At 49.0% G+C, this 23,456-nt stretch overlaps 1 protein-coding gene and 1 long non-coding RNA gene across 5 annotated transcripts in view; both read right to left on the bottom strand.

Annotated features, from left to right (window-relative positions):
* HIPK2 (homeodomain interacting protein kinase 2) overlaps nucleotides 1-23,456 on the bottom strand; it is a 204,958-nt gene that overhangs the window by 175,682 nt on the left and 5,820 nt on the right. The gene's annotated exons all lie outside the window — the stretch shown is intronic.
* On the bottom strand, nucleotides 9,633-10,880 carry LOC125117240 (uncharacterized). Its single transcript, XR_007132552.1, has 2 exons — nucleotides 10,586-10,880; nucleotides 9,633-10,472 (listed from the first exon to the last, which is right to left on the bottom strand). It is a non-coding gene; the product is annotated as an uncharacterized LOC125117240 (long non-coding RNA).

The following is a 23,456-nucleotide window of genomic DNA, read 5'->3' as shown; positions in this document are numbered from 1 at the left end:
AGAAGCTGGTCTGCTTGTCGGCGCTTCTCTTCTCTTTACTTCCTGAAGCCTTATATCCAATGGAAACGTTAACCAAAGCGCATGTGCGATTCTTACTCCTCTCCTGGAGTTTATGTCACGATTTCTCCATGGGTTCCGTGCTGTGAGAGCTGCTGTGACACAGCGCCAGAATCCGAGTGGCTTAAAACAAGAGAACTGTGTCATCCTGACTAGAAGTTCAAGATCACAGTGTCAGCAGGACAGGTTCCTTCTGAGGCTGTGAGGAAGCATCTGCTCCAGGCCTCTCCCCTAGCTTCCAGTGGTTTCCAGAAATCTTTGGTGTTGCTTGGAATATAGATGCATCAGCCCGAGTTCTCCATCGTGCTCACAGGAAGTTCTACCTGTGTGTGTGTCTGTGTTCAAATCCCCCCCCCAAACCCCCCGCCCTTTTTTCCTTTTTTAGGGCCGCTCTTGTGGCACATGGAAGTTCCCAGGCTAGGGATAGAGTCAGAGCTGCAGCTGCCGGCCTACACCACAGCCACAGCAATGCTAAATCCGAGCTGCCCTACACCACAGCTCAAGGCAACGCTGGGATCCTTAACCCACCGAGTGAGGCCAGGGATTGAACCTACATCCTCATGGATACTAGTTGGGTTTGTTTCCACCGCATCACAACAAGAACGTCCCCCCCCCCTTTTTTATAAGGACACCAGTCATATCGAATTAGGGTCCTCACATCCTGGTATGAACTCATCTTAAGTAGTGACATCTGCTGTGACCCTGTATCCAAACAATGTCACATTCTGAGGTACTGGGGGCCAACACTTCAATGTATGAATCTGGAGGGGGACACAGCTCAACCTATAATGCGCCCTCAAGCCTCCAAGAAAAAGCACCCCCCACCCTGACACACTGTCTGTTTGCATCATCCTATTTTTTTATATAATGATTTTTATTTTTTTCATTATAGCTGGTTTACAGTGTTCTGCCAATTTTCCACTGTACAGCATGGTGACCCCGTCATACACACATGAGCAGATCATCATCCTATTAATATAAGAAGATCCATAAGAAGCTACTGACCTCTCAGCTCTGTGGGAGCAGGTGGAGACCCGGGCAGAAGCTTAGACCACATAACGCCGTTTGTATCATCCATCAAGTCAACTGGAGCCCATCACACTAGATTTGAACAAGGTCCAAAACCTGGACTTTGACAGGAGAGCCAAAGGAAAGGGACGCAACTGTCACGGTCACAAAACCAGAGCTGGGACGTGCCTCCACATCCACTGAATCAAGCCATCTGAGAGTACAGGCCGCTTCTCCAGGTGATGTGCCAAACGCAGGCGGAAAGCATCGCCCCTTGCCCAGACTCAGCATCCTGCTTCTTTGTCACCATCGTCATACAGATCACTGCCTGAGCTTGTCAACATGATCGCAGAGGACACAGTCACCCACCAGCACCTGGACCCAGGAGAGTGCTCTGGTCCAGAGTCCACACCTCCCAGTTACAAGAAACAAGAGAGTGATTTATGAATCTAGGCAGCATGGAATAGAGAAAAACAAGATGCTTGTGTGCTAGAAAACCTGGTGAGAATCTCAGCTTCGACACTTACAAGACAGAAGATCTCGGGTAAGGTCATCAATCCCCTAGGCCTCAGTTTACCCATCTGTAAAATAGGGAACATGAGGCCCGTCTCACGTAGTGTTAACGAAGACCAATGGGTGGCCTTCATCCTAAAAAATGACATTTCCTGAGCTCCAGAGATGTACTGCTGATGTCTCCCAACCAGTCTGTGGGCTGAGCAGCCACCATTATCCCCGCTTCTGAACAAGCACATGCAGGCTTAGAGCCCAGAGCCAGGTCTCTCTGATGGCAAGGTCACACCCTAACCATTGCTGGTCCGCGTGGTACACAGTGGGAGCTCTATAAATGCTCATTCCTCCTGCTTCTCTCCTGTGGGGTCGTACACACCGTGTAACGAGCCATGCTGTGCTGCCATCCACCATTCCCCATGCCTGCACCAGAGTGAAAGATGACCAAACACCTTACAGAATAAATGTCACCTCTGTCACAACACAACCCGTCTCTCGTCTGACTCTTTCATGACGAGCTCTCTTGCTCACTACAGCACATTCCCAGCAGGTGCGGGGGCGCCTCTGCCTGTTCCTCCCCCTTCCGCACTGTCCCACCTCCATCCGTACACCTGCGACAAGAGGATAGGACTTAATGGTTTGACTCTTGATGGCCCCCCCTCTCCCTGACTACTCGGCCTGTATACAGAGGACTCTGCCCCTGGGTAAATGGTGGTTTTAACTGTTAAGCTTTGTCCTTGGGAGTGGTTAAATAAAAATAGATGTTAGCACAGTTTTCCACCCAATTATCCTATTTACAAAAATAGAACTCTCCTTTGTGAGTGTTTCAAATAGAACCCTTAATTTCTACTGGAGATGCAACCTTACCAGGTCGATTCCTAACGCCTGGATCAGTGAACTAGAATACTGCGTGGTGGGCAAATGGGCTACAACCTCAAACTCTCTCTTCAGACGTATACATACAGCATACACAGCTACTTAGCGTACGCGCGCGCACACGCACACACACACACACACACACACAACCAGTTAAAGAAGTAAAGGCTGCAAAGACTGTCTGATGGACGCGTAGACTGGCATTGCTGCTGGGGGTCTGGCAGTCATGGGACAGGGCACAAACCCGGTCCTACCTATGAGGGAGAGAACTGATGGGGGCCACAGGGGAAGGCTCCTTGTTTGACGAATGGCTTATCGGGATGGATGGAACCCCGGCCGGGCGGACGGCCGAGGGGATGATGGAGAAACACGGATCTCTGCTGGGCCAAGCACACGTGCTAATGTTTACCACCCCTGAATGCTGGATGCCGACCTGCGCCCGCTGGGAGATACGGAGACACATGAGAAATGACAAAGGGCTGGAGGAAGCAACTCCGCCGGAGCTTACTGAACCATCAGAGGTGGTCAGCTCCCATCAACACTTTGAGAAAGGACACATGCACCGATTCTCCCCACGCCGCCCATAAAGACGACAGGCTCTGGCTCTTCCAGAAAAGAATTCGGAGGAAGCGGGTCGGGGGAGGCCAGGGGAGCTTCCTACCTTGGGAAATGCACTGTCCTCTCTGGACCAGGCACCACAGCCCCCACCTTAACTGAACTGCCCGCAGGCCACCCACAGCATCGTCTCTTCTGTGTCTGGCACACGAGACACACGCAGGCACATGCACACATGCTCAGAAATGGTTAGGTTTTCTTTTTCTTACTTTTTTGGCATCACCTGTGGCACATGGAAGTTCCCAGGCCAGGGACTGATCTGAGCTGCAGCTGCAACCTACACCACATCTGTGGTAACACCAGCTCCTGAACCCACTGTGCCAGGCTGGGATTAAACTGGCTACGCCAGAGAGACAAACCAGATTGTCAACCCACTGCGCCACAGCAGGAACTCCCAAAGGCAGGATATTTTATTTTATTTATTTATTTATTTATTTTTAATTTTTGTCTTTTTGCCATTTCTTGGGCCGCTCCTGTAGCATATGGAGGTTCCCAGGCTAGGGGTCCAATCGGAGATGTAGCTGCCAGCCCACACCAGAGCCACAGCAACGTAGGATCCAAGCTGCATCTGCAACCTACATACACCACAGCTCACAGCAACGCTGGATCCTTAACCCATTGAGCAAAGCCAGGGATCGAACCAGCAACTTCATGGTTCCTAGTCAGATTCGTTAACCACTAAGCCACGACGGGAACTCCCAAGGCGGGGTATTTTAAATGTTCTTCAAGCCACCCCTCCCCCTGCCCCTCCCCCCCAGAGATGCTCTTCTTTGGTTGGGCGAGGGCTGCATCTCTTTCATCACAGAGGCTGTCGCCCTGCATCCTCTGCCCCATTGTCAGCCACTTCCCACCCTGAGTCTTCGCCCAGCTCACAGTCACGAGCCCCATGGGTGTCCCGGAGACCCCTGAGATGGAGCGGGTCACAGAGCTGTTCTCCACATCCCAAATGGTCCTGCGCTGAGCGAAATGAAATAACCTTCCCGTGTGTCCCGGTTACCCCCATGCCAGACCTCGCTGCCCCCCCGATGCGGAGGCTGCCCTGGATTTGCTCACGTCTACACTCCCCTCCCTCCCTTCTGAAGCGCTGAAACGCCACCGTCTTCCTGGAGGCACTCGGAGCTGACGCCTCGGCGTCAGGACCACTGCGCCCAACATTCCCTCGGTTCTCATTCTTTTAGGATTTTATTTTAAGGAGCTGCTTCTCCAAAGTCATTTCCGGTAAAGCAAATCCTGGTTCTCCTCAACCCGTGTTGCCTTCCGGAAGGAAAGAGAACAGAGCCGCACACTCGGCCGAAGCACGTGCGGTACGGGCCACACCTGCTCCCCTGAAACACAAGGGACTTCGCTTCGCCAGACCTTCCAGGCTGAGACTCCTTGACCGAGAACAGTGGTCGGTGCTGCCGCTACAGGATGAACGTCTGCATGTCTGACCCCATCAATCCCCAGGAGACTTAGGTGACAAACAAGGCCGCAGGGAGCACAGGTTTGTCCCCAAACCAGGAAATCAACTCCAGGGTCCACACCCCACTAGAGGGTGTCGCCACCTACTCTGGGAGGGCACAGGTGGGCATCCGGCCCGAGGTTCTTCTGTCCCGGAAGATGGTGACCAGGCTGAACTACTGGACGCGGGGCTCTGACCCAGCGAGCCTCAGATGCTGCTGAAACGTTCTGAGAGGGACATACTTGCACACAGTGGCTGCCTTGCCAGCGCAGACGGGGGCAGAGGGGTCACTGGCACTTCCTGAGAGAAGCCTCTGGTCGCAGCCGAGGGGCAGGAAATAAAAACCCGGGTTCCAGAGGAGCTGGGTCAAACTGGAAATCAGAGAGGACGAGCGACCACCAGTGGCTTCTCCATGCCATGCCGAGACCAGCCCAGCTCTCTTGGAGGGAGAATGCCAGGTCACTCGCCCAACATGGGGAACACAGGAGGAGAAGTGAGAGGGTACCGGAACGAGGTGCCTGATGTCACGAGTGATGGAGCAAATGCCGACCTGGGACCACGCAGGGAGAAGGAGCTCTCCCAGCTCCGTGCGTGTGTTTCCCGACAAGAAACAAAAAGTCTGGTGCATCGGAATAGCCAGCCTGTCTTAAAAATAACTTGTTTTAGGTTGAGCACAATAGGGAAAATGCAGAAGGAAAGCTTGTCTATGACTCTTAAGGCTTCCGAAAACGTCCACTTCGAGGGTGCAAGGATGGCACGTTGGTGCACATGTGCTTGCGTGTGCACATGCACATACACACCCACACCCACACACACCCTGTCTAGCACAGTACAGGCAGTTAAAAAGGTAAAACTGTTCCTTTCATTGTGCCAATCAGGAGATGGGGAAGGCGCCAGGCGAGCAGGCATTTAAAGCAGATTGCCCCATTTAGGAGATATGATTCTTGGAAATGAAGACTGGCACTCTTCCTAGACTAAAGGTTGCACTGAATAACCAAGGAGCAGGAGGGCAGCAGCCTGGGCTGCTGGGCTTCAACCTGACTTGAGAGGTGAGTGCCACACAGGAGCCAGGCATTGCAGCACAGACAGAAAAACAAGGAACGCTGGGGCTCCGGCTCCCGGCTTCAGCTCGGGATCGCGTCCTGTTCATCCCTGCGTCGACACGGGAGGAAGCGGGGTAGAGCTGCAGGTCAGGCCCCAACTGCTGGGCTGGAAAGAGGACGCGGCCCGTCCAGCCCTGTCCTTTAGGTTCAGAACCATGTGAGGTACAATATCACTGTATCTAAGTCTCTCGGGATAAAAGGAAGAGGAATGGGAGATGCTCGGGGTTGTCACCTGGCTTTGGGTCAAGGCCACACCCTCCTGAAGCTTCATTTTCAACAGAAGCAGGTGTACAGGGACCTTTGGGTGGCAGTCACGTAAGAGCTAGAAGTGCATCCTTCAGATTCATTCAGCCAAACTGGGACAGTTCCACTGTCTCTCAGAAGTCACCGTGCAGGTCGCCTGGCAGGACATTTTAGGCAGGACCTCACTCTCCAGCAGCCTCATTGAAAGGTGCTCAACCTGAACACCCCCAGCTGTAAGGGAGCCACTGATCCCCAGGCTGTCCATTTGTAGAGAGATTTCGACATTAAAAAGTTCTTTCTGACAGTTTGATTAAACCTGCTCCCTGTGGCTTTCGAATCATTGGTCCCAACTGGGTCCACAGCTACCTTTTAAAAATCCATCTGCCCTTCAGATTTTGCTTCTGTCTGGTGCAGTTCAATTCTCAGCTAGTGCCATCAGCTCATGTTTTCTTCCAGCAAATGCAGATGTTTCCAAACCCTGTTCTACCTTCCCTGTCTCTCAGGTTCAGATACTTTAGGGAAATCTACCTAAAAGAAGGAATCACTGAATTAATCCTTCTCTCTCTGTCTTTCCCCGACCCTCAACCCAAATATGCCTAAGGACGTAGTAATTTTTTTTTTTTTTGGTCTTTTTTAGGGCCACACCCACGGCATATGGAGGTTCCCAGGCTAGGGGTCCAGTCGGAGGTGTAACCCTGGCCTACACCACAGCCACAGCAATGCAGGATCCAAGCCAGGTCTGCGACCTATACCACAGCTCACGGCAACCCCAGATCCTTAGGCAACCCCAGATCCTTAACCTACTAAGCGAGGCCAGGGATAGAACTGCGTTCTTGTGGATATTAGTCAGAGTCGTTTCCTCTGAGCCACGACGGGAACTCCAAAGGCAATAATCGTAAAAGTCACATCTTTTTCTTTTCTTTTCTTTTTTAGGGCCATATGAAAGTTCCCAGCCTAGAGGTGGAATGAGAGCTACAGCTGCCGGCATACATCACAGCCACAGCAATGCCGGATCCTAATCCACTGAGCAAGGCCAAGGAATTGAACCATCATCCTCACGGATACCAGTCGGGTTCGTTAACGCTAAGCCACAATGGGAACTCCAAAAGTCACATCTTTTGAACAAAATTGGGGCAGTATAAAAATCCAGTATTGTCAGTCTCGAAATCCCTGGACAGTGATCAAAAGTCTCCTGCAAACTCACGCGCACGTGCACACACACACACACACACACACACACACACACACAGTTTGAATCTGCAAAACAAAGACTCAAAGGGTCAAGCTTTATGCTAATAAAAGGGGTATCCATGAGGGAACAAGGTAAAGACAATTGTGTATATCTTTCTATATGGCTTAAATTTAATTATTTTAACTTTCAAAGAGAAACGTAGAGAGAATGACTTACAAATTCCCATATAGGGAGTTCCTGTTGTGGCTGAGCAGGTTAAAAACCCTACTAGTATCCATGAGGATGCGGGTTCAATCCCTGTCCTTGCTCAGTAGGTTAAGGATCTGGCGTTGCCATGAGCTGTGGTGTAGGTCACAGATGAGGCTCAGATCCCGAGTTGCTGTGGCTGTGGGACAGGCTGGCAGCCGTAGCTCCAATTGGACCCTTTGCCTGGGAACTTCCAGATGCCACAGGTGTGGTCCTAAAAAGCACACACACACCATATACCTGCCACCTAGATTTAACATTTGTATACTTTTGACCTTTCACTAATGTAAATACATTACCTCTCTCAAAAAAACTAAATTTGAAAAGTTCTTAAACTGAAAAGTTGAAAGATGTGAACTAACCATGTGCCACGCTGGGGACACAGTCACTCTGACGAAGAACTGATTTTTAGAGATTTGTGAAGACAGTTTTTAATTACTCAGGTGACCCTTGAATAACACAGGTTGAAACTGTGTGGGTCTACTTATAGGCTGATTTTTTTTTTTCAGTCAATATATTGGAAAAATCTTGGGAGAGTTGTAACAATTTGAAAAAACTCACAGATGAACTGTGTAATCATAGAAATACCCGCCCCCCGAAATCAAGAAAAAGTTAAGTATGTCATGAATATATGTAGATATATAAAGAACACACAAAATATGTGTTAATTGACTCTTTGACAGTCAATTAAAGCTTCCACTCCACAGCAGGCTATTAGTAAAGCTTTGGGGGAGTCAAAAGTTATCCTTGAATTTTGGGCTGTGGAGGCGGGGGTTGGGGCCACAAACCGCTGCACTGTTTAAGGGTCAACTGTAGAATCCTCAGTGGACGCACTCTAAGGACAACACACAAAGTACAAAGTTAAACTTTCCTTCGCAGTTGCAGCATTCGTAGTGATATAAATAACGTAAATGTTGTAATTTCAAAACTGTACTCCGACATTTATAGGTTAAATAATAAAGATTTTTTTTTTTCTGTAGAAGAGAAAGGAGTTTTTTTGTAGTTTTTTGTTTGTTTTTGGTCTTTTTAGGGCTGCACCCACGGCATATGGAGGTTCCCAGGCTAGGTGTCGAAGTGGAGCTACAGCTGCTGACCTACACCACAGCCACAGCCACGCCAGATCCGAGCTGAGTCCAGAACCTACACCACAGCTCACAGCAATGGCGGATCCTTAACCCACTGAGCGAGGCCAGGGATCCAACCTGCATCCTCATGGAACTCCAAAGAAAGGAGTTATGATAAAATTGAGGAAAATAAGTGAAAGCAGGGGACTATTGAAACTGAACATTAAATTGGAGCTTTTTTTTTTTTTTTTTTGGCCAAGCCCAAGGCATGCAGAAGTTCCCAGGCCAGGGACTGAACCCGTGCCATAGCTGTGACCTGTCACAACTGCGGCAATAGTGGATCCTTAACACTCTGAGTCACAAGGGAACTTCCGTTTCAATCTGAACTCTTAATTTTTAACATATATTTTCCAACTCTGTTCGCTTAATTCTATAGAAACGAGTCACCTCCATAGCAACAACTTCCCCTAATGCCCAGATTGTGGTCTCTAACACCACTGTCCAATACCCTGCAAAGTCCCAAGATAAGCCTGGGGCACTTGTGCCACTTAGTGAGAAAGCTTTTCAAGATTATGGAGGTTCTGGGAGTTCCCGTTGTGGCTCAGTGGTTAACGAATCCGACTAGGAACGATTAGGTTGCTGTTTGATCCCTGGCCTCGCTCAGTGGGTTAAGGATCCGGTGTTGCTGTGAGCTGTGGTGTAGGTTGCAGACTCAGCTTGGATCCCGAGTTGCTGTGGCTCTGGCGTAGGCCGGTGGCTACAGCACCGATTAGACCCCTGCCCTGGGATCCTCCATATGTTGCGGAAGCGGCCCAAGAAATGACAAAAAGACAAAAAAAAAAAAAAAGATTATGGAGGTTCTGACAAAAGTTCACAGGAACCAGCTGAAGGAGTCTCCCTGCCTAAAGTTATAATAAAAAGATTAATGATTAAAATGCACCAAAGCAATAAAAATCCATGAGTATATACTGATAAAAAGAAAACGCAGGAGTTCCCTGGTGGCCTTATGGTTAAGGATCTGGTGTTGTCACTGCTGTGGCTCGGGTTCGATTCAAAGCCCACAAGCCTTCTGTATGCCATGAGTATGGCAAAAAGAAAAGGCAAGGAAAAGTCTCATTTCTCACTATTTGAAATGGCTATCATTCAACTCCTTACTTTGAAAACTAATGATTAAAGGGTGAGGACTAGCAAAGATCCTGCCTTTCTAACCAGGATCAAGGTAATCAGATGGCCCCAAGTGAAGAAGAAAAAAATCTACTTCATATTAAAAAAATGAAAGATTTAGAGAAACACTGTTTTATTAAAACCCAATGAATACACGTAAGTTCAGGCAATAATTATCATTTGGTGCTAAAAGCATTCAGTAAGTGGTGAGTCGCTCAAAGTTACACCTCAAAGATCACTTTTTGGTGTCAAGCGGGGGGAATGAAACTGCCTGGCAGAAGGTCCAAGGCTGCCATAACCCTCATCCAGGGGTCAACCCGGGCTTTGCTAATGCTGGGTCCCTGGAAGGTGGAAGAAGTGCCCAGAATCACCTCAGCCCAAAATGAACTTGAACCCATCCCTAGAAACAGGAAATGCAGGGGTTGAAGAATCCAGCGCCACGGCGCCCTCAGGAAGCTCTAGAAGACGAGGGCTTCTAAGGACAGCTGGCCCCTTCCGTTAGGGAGAGACTCTGCTGGGTTGGGAGACAAAAAGAAAGTTACAACCAGGGGCAGTTGCATGGTCTTAGACTAGATACTGATTTGGACAAACTGGCTTAAAAGTATACTTGGGGGCCAATAACAGAAATTGAATGTGGGCAGGGAATTAAAGGAAATTTACTGAAATAAAGGTTGGAAATGGTTCACTGAAAAAAGCAGATTACAAATCAGTGCTACATCATTTTGGTGTAAAAAAAAGCATATGCATATATACATGTATATACACACACGTATATATATACACATATGCGCACGTGCACACACACACATATACACACACAGAAACACACAGGAAAAAACCTACAAGGATAACTGTGGTCATCTCTGGAGAGAGGTAAGAGAAAGGGGGAGAGTGTGTTTGGCTTACCTTTACTTTCTAACTTTTTATAATGCACAGGTGATGTTTCCATAACACATCTTTAAAAAAAAAAAGCTAAATGAGGCTTTAAATTTCATCACTGCTAACCTACTAGAGACCACCTAAGAAATGACATGTGCTCTTTCCACAATATGCTAAGTGGTCTGCCCACCTGGAGCAGGCAGGATTCTTGGGGTGCCCTTGGAAGTCTGCTGTTTAGATGATCCTCTGGCAAGTCAAAGCTTCTTCCCCAAACTATGGCAAAGCTGTAGGAAGAAACTATTACCAGCTAAGGTCTCAGAGGGATGAGAGGACGGTTTGAGAGAAGAAATTAAAGTCAGCATTTATTTAGTTAGTTAACTAGTTAGTCTTTTTAGGACCACACCCGTGGCATGTGGAGGTTCCCAGGCTAGAGGTGAATCGGAGCTACAGCTGCCGGCCTACACCACAGTCACAGCAACACTGGATCTGAGCCCTGTCTTCCACCTTCACCACAGTTCACGGCAATACCAGATCCTTAACCCACTGAGTGAGGCCAGGGATCAAACCCACGTCCTCATGGATCCTAGTTGGGTTCATTACTGCTGAGCCACAAGGGAGACTCCGAGGTCAGTTTCTAAAAGGGGTACCAAAATGCCTCCTCAAGCACACTTTACCTCTACTTTCCTGCATGAAAACATTACCAGCCAAAAAAAAAAAAAAAATAGGAGAAAAGGGAGACCAGTAGGCCTGAGCAGAGCTCTCAAGCCCAGGGAGAAAGCCCTGGACTGGGTGTACCCGAGGGCATAACCACCCTCGGACAACAAAGACCCATGCTCACAGCCATTTCCAGACTCACTTGTCAGGATGGGTCTTCTCTTTAATCATCATTCTGAAACTGACTAGGCAGACTAGAGGCTCTAAGAGGGTGACTTCTCCCAGTTTCTGTATTGTAGCTTCATACAAAGATCTGTATGAACAAAAGTTTGCTGTGTACAATCACTTACTGATTCCACAAGTTTTAGGCCAGGTCTACAAAGTGTGTGAAGGCAACATGAGCAGACAAGACGCTGTGTCCCTGGCTCCTCTCCTCCCGGAGCCGGCAGCTGATGCAGGGGCGGCGGGGGAAAGAGACACACCTGAGCACCCGGGCCCTGACCACTCCAAGTGTCCCGAAGGAAGAGCATGGGGTGCCCTGAGATCAGAGGAGTGCCATCTAATTTACACGGGAGGAAGTGACAAATGTCACTTCCGTGTGACTGCTGAGTGTGCGGGAGCTGGCCGGGCAGAGGGCATGCACACATTCCAAGCAGGGAGATGGTGTGCAAAGGTGCTGAAGCAGGAAACCGCAGGGGACAGCCACATGCTGGAAGAGGACAGGATGGGGCAAAGGGGAAAGGTGACCCACAGTGACACTGCGGAAATAAGCTGGGGCCGTGCTGTCGCCGTGTGGAATTCTAGTCCACGTGTGCTGGGAAGTGGCTGGACATCGTAAGTGGGAGAATGATTAGACCTAAGTTACCCTTAAAATCCACAAGGAAATCAGCTGGAAGCTCCAGAATGGATGTGGGCGGCAGCTCAGGCGGGCAGTGCGGGTGAGACACAGAGGTCAGTTCGACCAGGTTACCAGGGTCCAAACGACAGCCTGAGAGCCAAACCCAGCCCAGGGCCTGTTTTTTGTAAATAAAGCTTTACTGGAACACAGCCCTGCCTCCTCATTTATGTATTGTCTACAGCTGCTTTTGGTACCACAGCAGAGCTGAGCCGCTGTGACACCAGCCATTCGGCCTGCAAAGCCTAAAGTATCTACTCCCTGGCCCTTTACAGGAAGTCTGCTGACCCGTGGACGAGGGGATAGCAGTGGAGCGAGAGCGAGGTTCACCGTGGAGAGCCGATCTGCACTGTTCGCAGATTCCGTGTTTGCAAATTTCACCACCTTGCTAAAATTTATTTGTAACCTCAAAATCAATCCTCAGCAGGTTCTCTTACAGTCATCCCCGGACGTGTGCCTGCTGCTGAGAAAAATCTGGGCTGCAGGATGCCCGATGCCTGTGTTCCCAGTTGAGGTCAAACGAGGTCGTGCTCTGCCCTCTTGTTTCAGCTCTTATACTATAAGCAAGGATACTGTCCATGGTCTATTTAATGCCATATTTTTCATTGTTGATGTGTTTTTTTTGTTGGGGATTTAAATTTTTTTTTTTTTTTTTTTTTTTTTTTGCTTTTTAGGGCTGTACTCACAGCACATGGAAGTTGCCAGGTTGGGGTTGAATTGGAGCTATAGCCGCCGACCTATGCCACAGCCACAGCCACGCCAGATCCGAGCTGCATCTGCAACCTCCACCGCAGCTCATGGCAAAGCCATATCCTCCACCCACTGAGAGCCAGGGATTGAACCCGCATCCTCATGGATACTAGTCAAGTTCTTAACCAGCTGAGCTACAACGGGAACTCCTGTTGGGAATTTTTAAATGATCTGCAAGCACAGTGATGACGGGCTGTCTAGAGTTCCTAAGTGCAAGCAGGTGGTGATGTATCTTTCAGGAAAATACATGTGTTAGGCAAGCTTCATTCGGGCATGAGTTATAGTGCTGTGGGCTGCAAGTTCAATGCTAATCAATCAACAATATATATTAAATAGGTGTCTTTAAACACAAACACACATAAAACAAGGTTACATACTGATCAGTTGAGAATATGACCAGTGACTCAGAGGAGGCTAATCCAAGGCGCAGTGGTTCATCCAGCATCTGCAGTGACTTCACAGGCCATGGCTATGGTGAAAAGCAAGGATGGCTATATTTGAGAGGCGCAATCAATAAAATTCGGCGACGGATTACACGTGAAGGAAAAAGGAGTCAGGATGACTGTCAGGTTTCTGAGGGGAACTACGGGGCGGAAGAAGATGCGGTTTATGGAAATAAAGATTTCCGGGAGGAGCACATATTTCAGAAAGTTGACCAAGATTTTTTTTTTTTCCTTTTTTGGCCACCTCTCGGCATATGGAGTTCCCTGGTCAGGGATCCGAGCCGAAGTTGCGACTTACACCACAGCTGTGTCAACGCCAGATCCTTTAACCCACTGCGAAGGGCTGGCGATCGAACCTGTGTCCTGGTGCTGCAGAGATGCCACTGATCCCACTGTGCCACAGCAGGAACCAAGACTTTCTTTTCTTTGTACATGGAGAGTCTGAGATGCTCGAGAGACATCCAAATGGAGATGGTGCATAGGATGCTGGCTTTATGACTTCGGAGCTCAAAAAAGAAATCTAGGTAAAGATACAACTTCGGGAGTCCCTGGCACAGACAGATGGCGCGTGGCCCTCGGGCATGGTATTCTTCACCCGCCCCCAGAACTGGAGGAACTCTTTCCCTTCCCGACTGAATGGGCAGGTGATTTTAAATCTTTATCTAGGTGGTCTGTTTAATATAAAAATACTTACGAAGGGAAATTAACCTGATGGTATATATCTGGAACCTGATAAATATTCATAGCCTTTGGCCTACTCATGCTACTTTGGCGAACTGATCCTCAAATTCAGACACTGCTTGATGTTAGATAGAAAAACTTAGAAATAACTGCTAGGACACCCAGAAACAGCATTGATGCAATGTTACACTGACAAAACGACCGATATTTTCCTCGGTGATTGCTTTGACAGATTCCAAGCTTAGAAATTTCAACCCCTCCAAAGACTGAATATCCACTTTTAGCTTCAAGCTTTTTCTAAAAATGGATTTTTCTTTTTTTTCCTGCCCATTGACAAATTTACCTTTACCAACTGAAATGCAGGAGGCTTCAGGGTAGGGGCTTCCGCCTGTTTTGTTCGCACTGAATGTACTTGACAGACTTTTGGTGACGTTGACATTCCAATCAGGCAGAATTTATGCTGGGCTCGCGAGGATGTCAGGTGATAGTATCTGCTGAGATTTTTCAAACTGCTATCACGTGGTCCCCGTCGCACTTATTAAATCAGGTTTCCTCTCCCCTCTGCTTCGGGTACCTCCTTCATCATCTATTAAATGCTCAAAAACAGGGCCTTAAACCTGGTGCACCTATTGTGTGTATAGACGGCTCTGTCAAGTGTTGTGTCGGATGTGAAGCTTTATAGTTCAGTTCAACACATGGCAGAGGTGGCCCTTGCACTGCGCTTTTCTCTCAGACCTGATTCTTCTAGGCCCGCCACTTTATCTTTCAGGAGGATCAACAGAAATCAGTTTCTCAAATGTTAAAACACTTATCAGATTTATTTATTTATTTATTTAGTTTTGTCTTTTTAGAGCTGTACCCGCGGCATATGGAGGTTCCCAGGCTAGGGCTCCAATTGGACCTGTAGCCGCCGGCCTACACCACAGCCACAGCAACTAGAGATCTGAACCACATCTGCGACCTACGCCACTGCTCCCAGCAACGTTGGATCCTTAACCCACTGAGCAGGGTCAGGGATCGAACCCACGGCCTCATGGATGCCTTATTCAGATTTTGATAGAAACAAAGAACATTTACATTTGGGAAAGAACTGGCTTATTTGCAAATTTCACTCTCTTTTCAAGGAAGGGATGGGAAGACCCTCGGCAGCCAGAGCCCGGTGTGCGAGGGTAGGCGCTCTGGGTGCAGCGCAGGGGCTGTCTCAGCTCAGCCAGGTGTGAGCTGCTGAACCTTCTAGGGCCTCCACAGTTCAGCCCGGTGGGGGCAGACCCTGCCCTGCAGCATCACCGTGAGGATCTGATGAACTTATGTGCGAAAGCTTAGAGAAGAACTGGCAGCAGCAAGGGCTTGATAAGGGTTTGCTGTTACCATCTTCTCATAACCTTCTTTTAGACGGCTGCATAAGATTATTCTCAGGCATCTGTTTTCGCTGCTCAAATGGGCTCATGGCTTGGCTGCCCTTTACCCTCCTCCACACCAGCTCGTGGACTAAGTGCTTCACGCCCACCACCTCATCGGCTCCTACCGGACGGAGAGGCGGAAGCGGGACAGCAGAGCCCCAGGGAAGCGACATCAGCGCTCTTGCACGCCAGCCCCACTGCAGCTGCCTCTACTCCAAGAAGGATCCTAGGTCCTTCCTATGGGGGTTAACCCTGTATCTCCTGGCTGAGTGTTGCGTACACCACTCCAACTGCTCGCCAGGCCAAGAGCACGCTCAGGTGTCAGCAGGGTTCGAGCCCTGGCTTATGAGACCCTGGACGTGTTATTTAATACCCATAAGCTTCAATTTCCTCTTCTGTAAACAGAGAAAAATCACAGAGCTATTTAGGTGGTTACTAATAACCTATTATTCCTCTGAGGATGATACCTACCCATTCTGCTCTGGGGCCCCAGTGCCTTGGCGCATGAACTCCAGGCTGGCTGGCTCTGGAGAACAGGAGAGGAGCCCCTGCGTTTACCGACAGGCCCTGGAGAAGATGGGGCCTCAGCCCTCAGAGCTGAGGCAGGAAGGCTGGAGGCTGGGTCCGCACCAGGACCTGTGGCTTCAGGAAGTCACGGCCAAGAAAGGCTGCCGCGGCAGGTCTGACGCCCACGGGCCCAAAGCAAGTGCTCAGCCACGAGGCTCCCACCAGATTCAAAACATGGCCTGCTTTCTCATTCTGGATGCATTCCTCTAAAACTGGAGTTTGAGACTAGGAATGCAAATTCTGGGAGCTCCCTTCGAGGCTCAGTGGAAACGAATCTGAGGGGCATCCATGAGGATGCAGGTTCGATCCTTGGCCTTGCTCAGTGGGTTAAGGATCCTGTGTGGTGGTGGGCTGGGTAGGTCACAGATGCAGCTCAGATCTATGTTGCTGCGGCTGTGGTGCAGGCAGGCAGCTGTAGCTCAGATTTGATCCCTGGCCCTAAAAAGACAAAGACATGCAAATTCTCAAGCCCCGCCCTGGACCTGCCGAAACAGAAACTCTGAGGGTGGGGCCCAGGGATTTGTCTCTGCAAGCCCTCCAGGTGAGGGACAGTTTCCAAAGTTTGGAGACACACTCCTCCAAACCAGGTCCCCACACAAGCGCTCCCCAGAGGGAGCTCCCCATGCACCTCCACTCGGATCCTGACCCTGACAAGGAGAACGAGGCAGATGAGCAGCCAAGGTCAAACAAAGTCAAACAAAGAGCAGGGGGTGAGGAGCCTGGCTGGCTGTGGGCAGAAGGGTGGGAGATAATAGGAGGTGGAAGCCTCGGTGAGATGACATCACGGGAGGCCGGCAGGAGAGGCTGTGTGTGTCAATGGCTGAAACACACACAACAGAAAAGCTGCTGGATTTCCTGGGCTCTCTGTCAAGTTTCACTGTAGGAGGAGCAGACTGGTTATCGAGCTCTCCCCAGCCAGCAACAGGAAATGGGGCAGTTTCATCAACTATGCTCTGTGGAGCAACTCAAAGTACAAGATCAAGGTTGAGGAGGGAGAGAAAGGAGCAGAGGATCCAGTGAGGCAACCACTGGCCGTGACCTGTATCAACCGGAAATATTTCGAGTTGCCTCTGTTGACCAATAATGTCAACCTGCTTTACGAGCAATAAGTCCCCTTAACAGCACTGACCTTAGAACACGGCAATGGGGGCTCTGTCCTGGAACCCCCTACCTCCGAGGTGTCCCCCAGGGTCACAAGGTGTGTCCACTCACAGGCTGGGCACCTGTCCTCCTTCAGCCACCCCTCTGGGGCCCTGGGACCCCAGGAATCCCTACCTAGAAGGCCTCGTGCCTGCCTCCCGGCCTTCGCCAGGCAGGGCCCGTGGTGTACACAAAGGCCAAGCAGGTGGCCAAGGGGCATCCCTAGGTCCGAGGGCATGAGGAAGTGGTTGGAGGCTGGACACACAAACCAGGGGTGGAGGGAGAATGGCTGGGTCGCAGGCCTGGTTTGGCACCGTCCCCCGAGGATTCACCCACGTCAAGTCAAGCCATCCCTCAGTATGAATGGCCCTGAGTTCAAATACTGTGAAGGGCCACTCATGGGGATGGAAGTGCTTCCAAAGGAGGCTGGAGCAGCACCAGACAGAAGGCACACCAACAGGACCCCAGCCGGGCTCAGAGCAGCCTGCTGAAGTCAGGTAGAGGGTCACATCAACAGGAAAGAAGGAGTCAAACTGTACTTTGGAAAATTAACGTTCTTCTTTTTTTTTTAGAGCTGCTGAAGGACTGAAAAGTGCTGTGAAACCCATCACAACTGTCCCGGTTTCTCTTCCGTGGTTCTTTTTTTTTTTTTGGCAGGGTGGGGGGACTGCTAGGGGTCCAATGGGAGCTGCAGCCACTGGCCTACACCAAAGCCATAGCAACTCGGGATCTGAGCCATGTCTGTGACCTACACCACAGCTCATGGCAACACTGGATCCTTAACCCACTGAGTGAGGCCAGGGATCAAACCCATATCCTCATGGATCCTAGTTGGGTTCGTGAACCACTGAGCCACAAAGGGAACTCCTCTTCTGTGATTTTGCTGGTTTTGTTTCTGTTGTTAGTAAGTAGCTCATGGGGACAAGCTGTGAATTTTCTCAGGGCAACATAAGGAGCAACTTCCCCAGAGAAGACTCTTTAAACACTGGAGCTCAGGGCATGTGGCCTCGCTTTGCTTGGAACAGTAGGTAACAGTCCCCAGGGTGGGGGGCGGAGGGAGAGCTCAGGGAGGCACTGTGGGCAGCAGGGCACCTGGGAGGCCCAGAGCCCAGGTCCTGGCTTTCAGACTCGGGGGAAGGTGAGTGGCTCTGACAGTCCCATGGGGACCATTGCTGAGGAGCTCCTGCCAGCAGCAGGGAAGCTCCTCTTGGGGGTCAGTGCCCTGGAACGCCTGTGCCCAGGGCTGGAGTGGGCATGGGGGTGTCTTGCTCCACCCCCCTCCAACGCTCAAGGTGATGCTGAGGCAGCCGCTTCACCCCTCTGGGCCTCAGCTTCTGCATGTGTCAAAGCAGGATCCAAATGGGTGATGACCTCCCTCGGGTTATACTGAGACCCTGTAAGATCCTGCGATGCCATGAAAGCCAGGACATAACGTGAGAGAATCTAGAGAAAGAAGAGAGTCTTTAGAAAAAAACAGAATACAGCCGTGCCTTGGTATCTGAGTATTGGTCCAAGACCCCTGCGGATACCCAAATCCGAGGATGCGCGAGTCCCTGGAATAAAACAGCGTAGTATTTGCACATCACCCACGCACATCCTCTGGTACACTTGAAATCGTCTCAAGATTAGTTATAACACCTAATACGATATAAATGCTATGCAGATAGTTGCCGAGCACATGGCAAATTTAAGTTTTGCTGTTTGGAACTCTCTGGATTTTTTGTTCCCCAATATTTTCAGTCCACGGTTGGTTTAATCTACGGATGTGCAAGCTGTGGACATAGAGAGTGGATGTAAATATCTTGGTATTGCTAACACGGCACGCTTCCCTGGTTCGGGCTCACCACTAGAAGGGGTGGGGAGGTCAGTGGAAAGGAACGAATGTTGGCTGAACCCCCGGGTCACGCTGGCAAGTGTTCTGCATACGCGCCCTCCCGCGTGACCCCGACGGCTGTGGGCACCCCACGGCGCTCCTGCCTTCCCTCACACCTCGGGGCTCCCAGTCCGCCTAACCCTCTGGCGGCCTCATTCCCTCTCCGACGTCCAGGCCAGGAAGCATTACCTTCTTCAAGCATCATTTTGATTCTATTCGTCCCTTCTCCACCCCATAAAATGTCTCTCGAATCAGAACCTGTTTTAAGCCTTTCAGCAACTGATCCCCGGCACTGGTACCCTTAGCTGCTGCTCTGCTCCGGGCTCCCCACTCCAGCCAAGCAAAAATGACTCTGCAAATGAATGCCCTCCTGCGCTCGGCTGGTCCACCGGGTTAAGCTGGCACAAGAGCGCTGCTGTTTCTGTTGTCTCTTCGGAGGAGCACACCTCACACCTCACAGATCCCACATCTCCGCAAACAGGCTGAGCCACAAACCTGATTTACATACAGCACGTCCCCCTCTTTCGGTAACTTAACCCTTTAGGTAACTTAACCCTTTAAGAGGCCTTCGATCTTTTTAGGAGTGAGTCATGGTATAATTAAATGAAAGAGTTTCTTTATTTTAACCATTTTCTAATGGAAACTTTTCTGTAACACATCAGAGAACCCCACCCCCCACGCCGGGTCTCAGTTAACAGAACATAATGAATATCGATTAATCTTTTCCTGATGGTGCGGGTCATGCTTAATGATCACAGCGCTGGAGCTGCCAATGTCTGTGCTTTGGGGGCGTGGGTGGCCCCAAGCCCGCCCCCCCCCCCCACCGCCACCCCTGAAACGCACTTTCCTGCAGAAGCTCCTGCTCTCAGCCCAGATTCTGGTGAGGCGGTGCAGTTACACAGGACTCAGGAGGGTGTAACTTGCCGCCTTTCTGCACAATTTCAAGAACTTACACGCTGCTTTTTGTCCAAGCTCTATAAATGCTTCATTAGAGAAGAAAAAGATCAAACTTCCACATTCACCAACAAACCAGAGTTTTCCAAATCGCATCACCACGTGACTTGGAACAGGATGCCAGACACACACACCATTAAAATCTGCTTCTTTAATTCTACGCAACTAGAAGTTCTATAACTGGCATGATGGATCACCTTTTTATGACATGCCTCTGGGAAGTCAGTGTATATTGTGAATAACGATTCCAGAAGTTGAATCAAAAAGGTAATACTGATAGGGAAGAAACTGGAAAACATTCCAGGGGGGGAAAAAACCCTTATTTCATCAGGATGCAATCTGTAACTACATGAACCCTAAGGGCTTTTCTCCCCAATATTACGGCAGGTTGCACAGTGATCTTTCATTGAGAACGGACAGCACAACCTGGAGGGAAATACCCTTGTCCACGCACATATTAAACTGCGTTCTTTCTGTGACCGTGAAGGTCTTATAAAGTCTACAGCATTAGCACATGCAAGAGTCAATCAATCTTCATTCTGCTTAAACACAGTGGCATTTAATTAATCAGAACCTACTAGAGCAAAAGAAGTTAGGCAAGAATTGCTAAAACAGACCACTTTCAAAAACACTATAAATCTCTTCAAGCCTGGGTTTAGAAATAAGTGGCCGTAAAACCACAAAATTATTTTGCAGTTTGAAACGTTTGCTGCTTTTAAAATTTTTTTACTTCTTTTAATTTAAAATTAAAAAAAAAAAGTTTTTGTCTTTTTAGGACCACACCCATGACATATGGAAGATCCCAGGCTAGGGGCAGAATCAGAGCTGCAGCTGCCAGCTTACACCACAGCCACGGCAGCACCAGATCCGAGCCATGTCTGTGACCTACACCACAGCTCTCACTAAGCGAAGCCGGGGGTGGAACCCGTGTCCTAATGGATACTAGTCAGGTTCATTACTGCTGAGCCACAATGGGAACTCCCTGCTTTTTTTAAATTGGCAACTATTTTACTAGCTACTTCCTAGCTGCAAAGTCACCCATCAGAAAATCGCAAGATGAATGGCTTTGCCCATCATAACTTCTGCCTTTTCCATTGGCTTTAAACCAGAGATGGAGGAACATGGGCTGCAAGTGTGACCTGCAGTCACTTTCATCAACACCTCGCTTACTCATGGCAGAGAACCTGGAAAACAGGTACCGCTTTCGCTGATTCAGAACCTCTCGAGCATTTGACAAACCGTCCTTCCTAAACCTGGCTGAGCCCATATTACACCAAATTGTCAATTCGTCCATGCACTACCTCCTTTGGAGAGTAGTTTGACTCTTTTTTTTTAATGACTTATGTCAGCTGCATCCTGTCTGTCGGATCTGTTAAGTAAAATAACGAAACAAGGCTCTTAGCCACAAGGAGAGAGGTGAAATGCAAAGCGATCGCGAAGATTCCAAGGGTCAAGCAGAGACGGCATTGCTGGGCCAAGGAGGGATGGTTAGACACAAGCACGTACAAGAAAAATAAAGGCTCACATGCACAGGGGCGAGCACACCCACGATGAGTCACCTGTCCAGGGCTGGTGTGACGCAAGTTATTACTTAGATGTATTAAAGGGAAGAGTCAATTCCACAGGTACATATGAAGCACCTACTAGGTGTGAGGAACTGCACAGCTACGGAGGGGGACACAAAGATGACTCGGATGTGGTTCTCGCCCTCCAGGGGCTCACAATGAGGCAAGCACCTTGAAGGCGTTTTTCTTGTGCATGGTGGACTAATGAGGCCATGATTACAGGACTGTATTCAATTTTGACCACTACCACTTCTTTTTCAATGCCAGAAACCAGAGAGATTTGAGAGGCAGAGGACACAAGATAGGCTCTGGGAGGAGAAAGCTAGAGACTTAGTTATTATCTTCGAGAATATGAAAGTTTGCTTTTTTTTTATTGTTATTTTTTTGCTTTTAAGGGCTGCGCCTGTGGCATATGTTAGGTAGTTTCCAGAATAGGGGTCGAATCAGAGCTATAGCTGCCGGCCACAGCCACAGCCACATGGAATCTGAGCCATGCCTGCAACCTACACCACAGTTCACAGCAATGCCGGACTCTTAACCCACTGAGCAAGGCCAGGGATCAAACCCTCATCCTCACAGATACCACTTGGATTCGTTTCCACTGTACCACAATGGGAACTCCCAATAGGAAAGGCTTTAGAGAAAGAAACCAAGTAAAAGAGAACAGTTTGAATGACAGGAGGCGAGATCTCAGGCCCGCCCAGGAATTTCTTGACAATCAGAGAAACAGAACACTGGAAGTGGTTCTGAAGGAGTTCCCAAGATGGTCTTTTCCTGGAAGAAATGTTCTGGATAAAAATGACAATTCCAAGTTATGGCCATGCATCTTGCGGAAGGCAAGGAACTCATTTCTCCCAAGGTCCCGCTCTGAGCTCATGTTCCAGAGAGGTGAGAGGTGGAGATGAGTCTTCCTCCTCCACAACTGCCTTCCTGGAGGGATCGGCTAACTGACCACCTGATCTATATTCCCACCAATAAGGACCACAAACTACCTGGAATTAAAGATCTCGGCCAGGCAACAACGCCAGGAATGGATCCTCCAACAGCCACCTAAGGTGAATGGGGCCACTGGCCAAATACCCAAGCCAGAAAGTCTTTGAGCCACGCAAGCGAATAAGAAATGTGCTGCTTTTACAAGGATAAAAAATGTAAGTAATGAAAGAGGAAGACAGAATCTTCTGCCAATAAGAGATGGTAATTTCTTAGAAAATCTACAGGAGGTATTTTCTACATTCAGAAATACTTTTCTGAGGGAACCCTCCTACACTGTTGGTAGGAATGTAAATTGGTACAACCACTATGGAAAACAATATGGAGGTGCCTTAGAACAACTAAATATAAAACTACCAGATGACCCAGCAATCCCACTCCTGGGCATATATCCAGACTAAACCTTCACTGCAAAAGATTCATGCACCCGCATGTTCATTGCAGCACTATTCACAACAGCCAAGACATGGAAACAATCCAAATGCCCGATGACAGATGAATGGATTGAGACGATGTGGTACATACACACAACGGACTACTACTCAGCCATAAAAAAGAACAAAATCATGCCATCTGCAGCAACATGGATGGAACTAGAGACTCTCCAGAGAAAGAGAAATACCATATGATATCACTTATATCTGGAATCTAATAGACGGCACAAATGAACCTATCTTCAGAAAAGAAACAAACTCGTGGACATGGCGAACAGACCTGTGGCTGCCAAGGGGGAAGGAGGTGGGGGAGGAGTGGGAGGGACTGGGAGTTTGGGGTTAGTAGAGGCAAACTATTGCCTTTGGAGTGGATAAGCAATGAGATCCTGCTGTACAGCACAGGGAACCATATCTAATCCCTTATGATGGAACATGACGGAGGATAACGTGAAAAAAAGAATGCGTATAAATGTGTAAGTCACTTTGCTGTACAGCAGAAGTGGACAGAACACTGTAAATCAACTACACTAAAAAATTTAAAATTTTTTTAAAAAAAGAAATAAGCTTCTGATTCCAAGTAAAGAAAATATTTCAAGAGAAAATAGAGAAATGGGGGTCTTCCTTTTATACCTCAAGAAACATCAGCATGTAAGAATTTAGAACTGGTGCATGTGAGTGTGCTCGAGCGAACACGTGCACACACAAACAAGGCATT

This window comes from Phacochoerus africanus, chromosome 16 (assembly GCF_016906955.1).
Source record: "Phacochoerus africanus isolate WHEZ1 chromosome 16, ROS_Pafr_v1, whole genome shotgun sequence".
NCBI lineage: Eukaryota > Metazoa > Chordata > Mammalia > Artiodactyla > Suidae > Phacochoerus > Phacochoerus africanus.
Note: the sequence above shows the minus strand (reverse complement) of the source record. Positions and strands in the feature narration are given on the sequence as shown.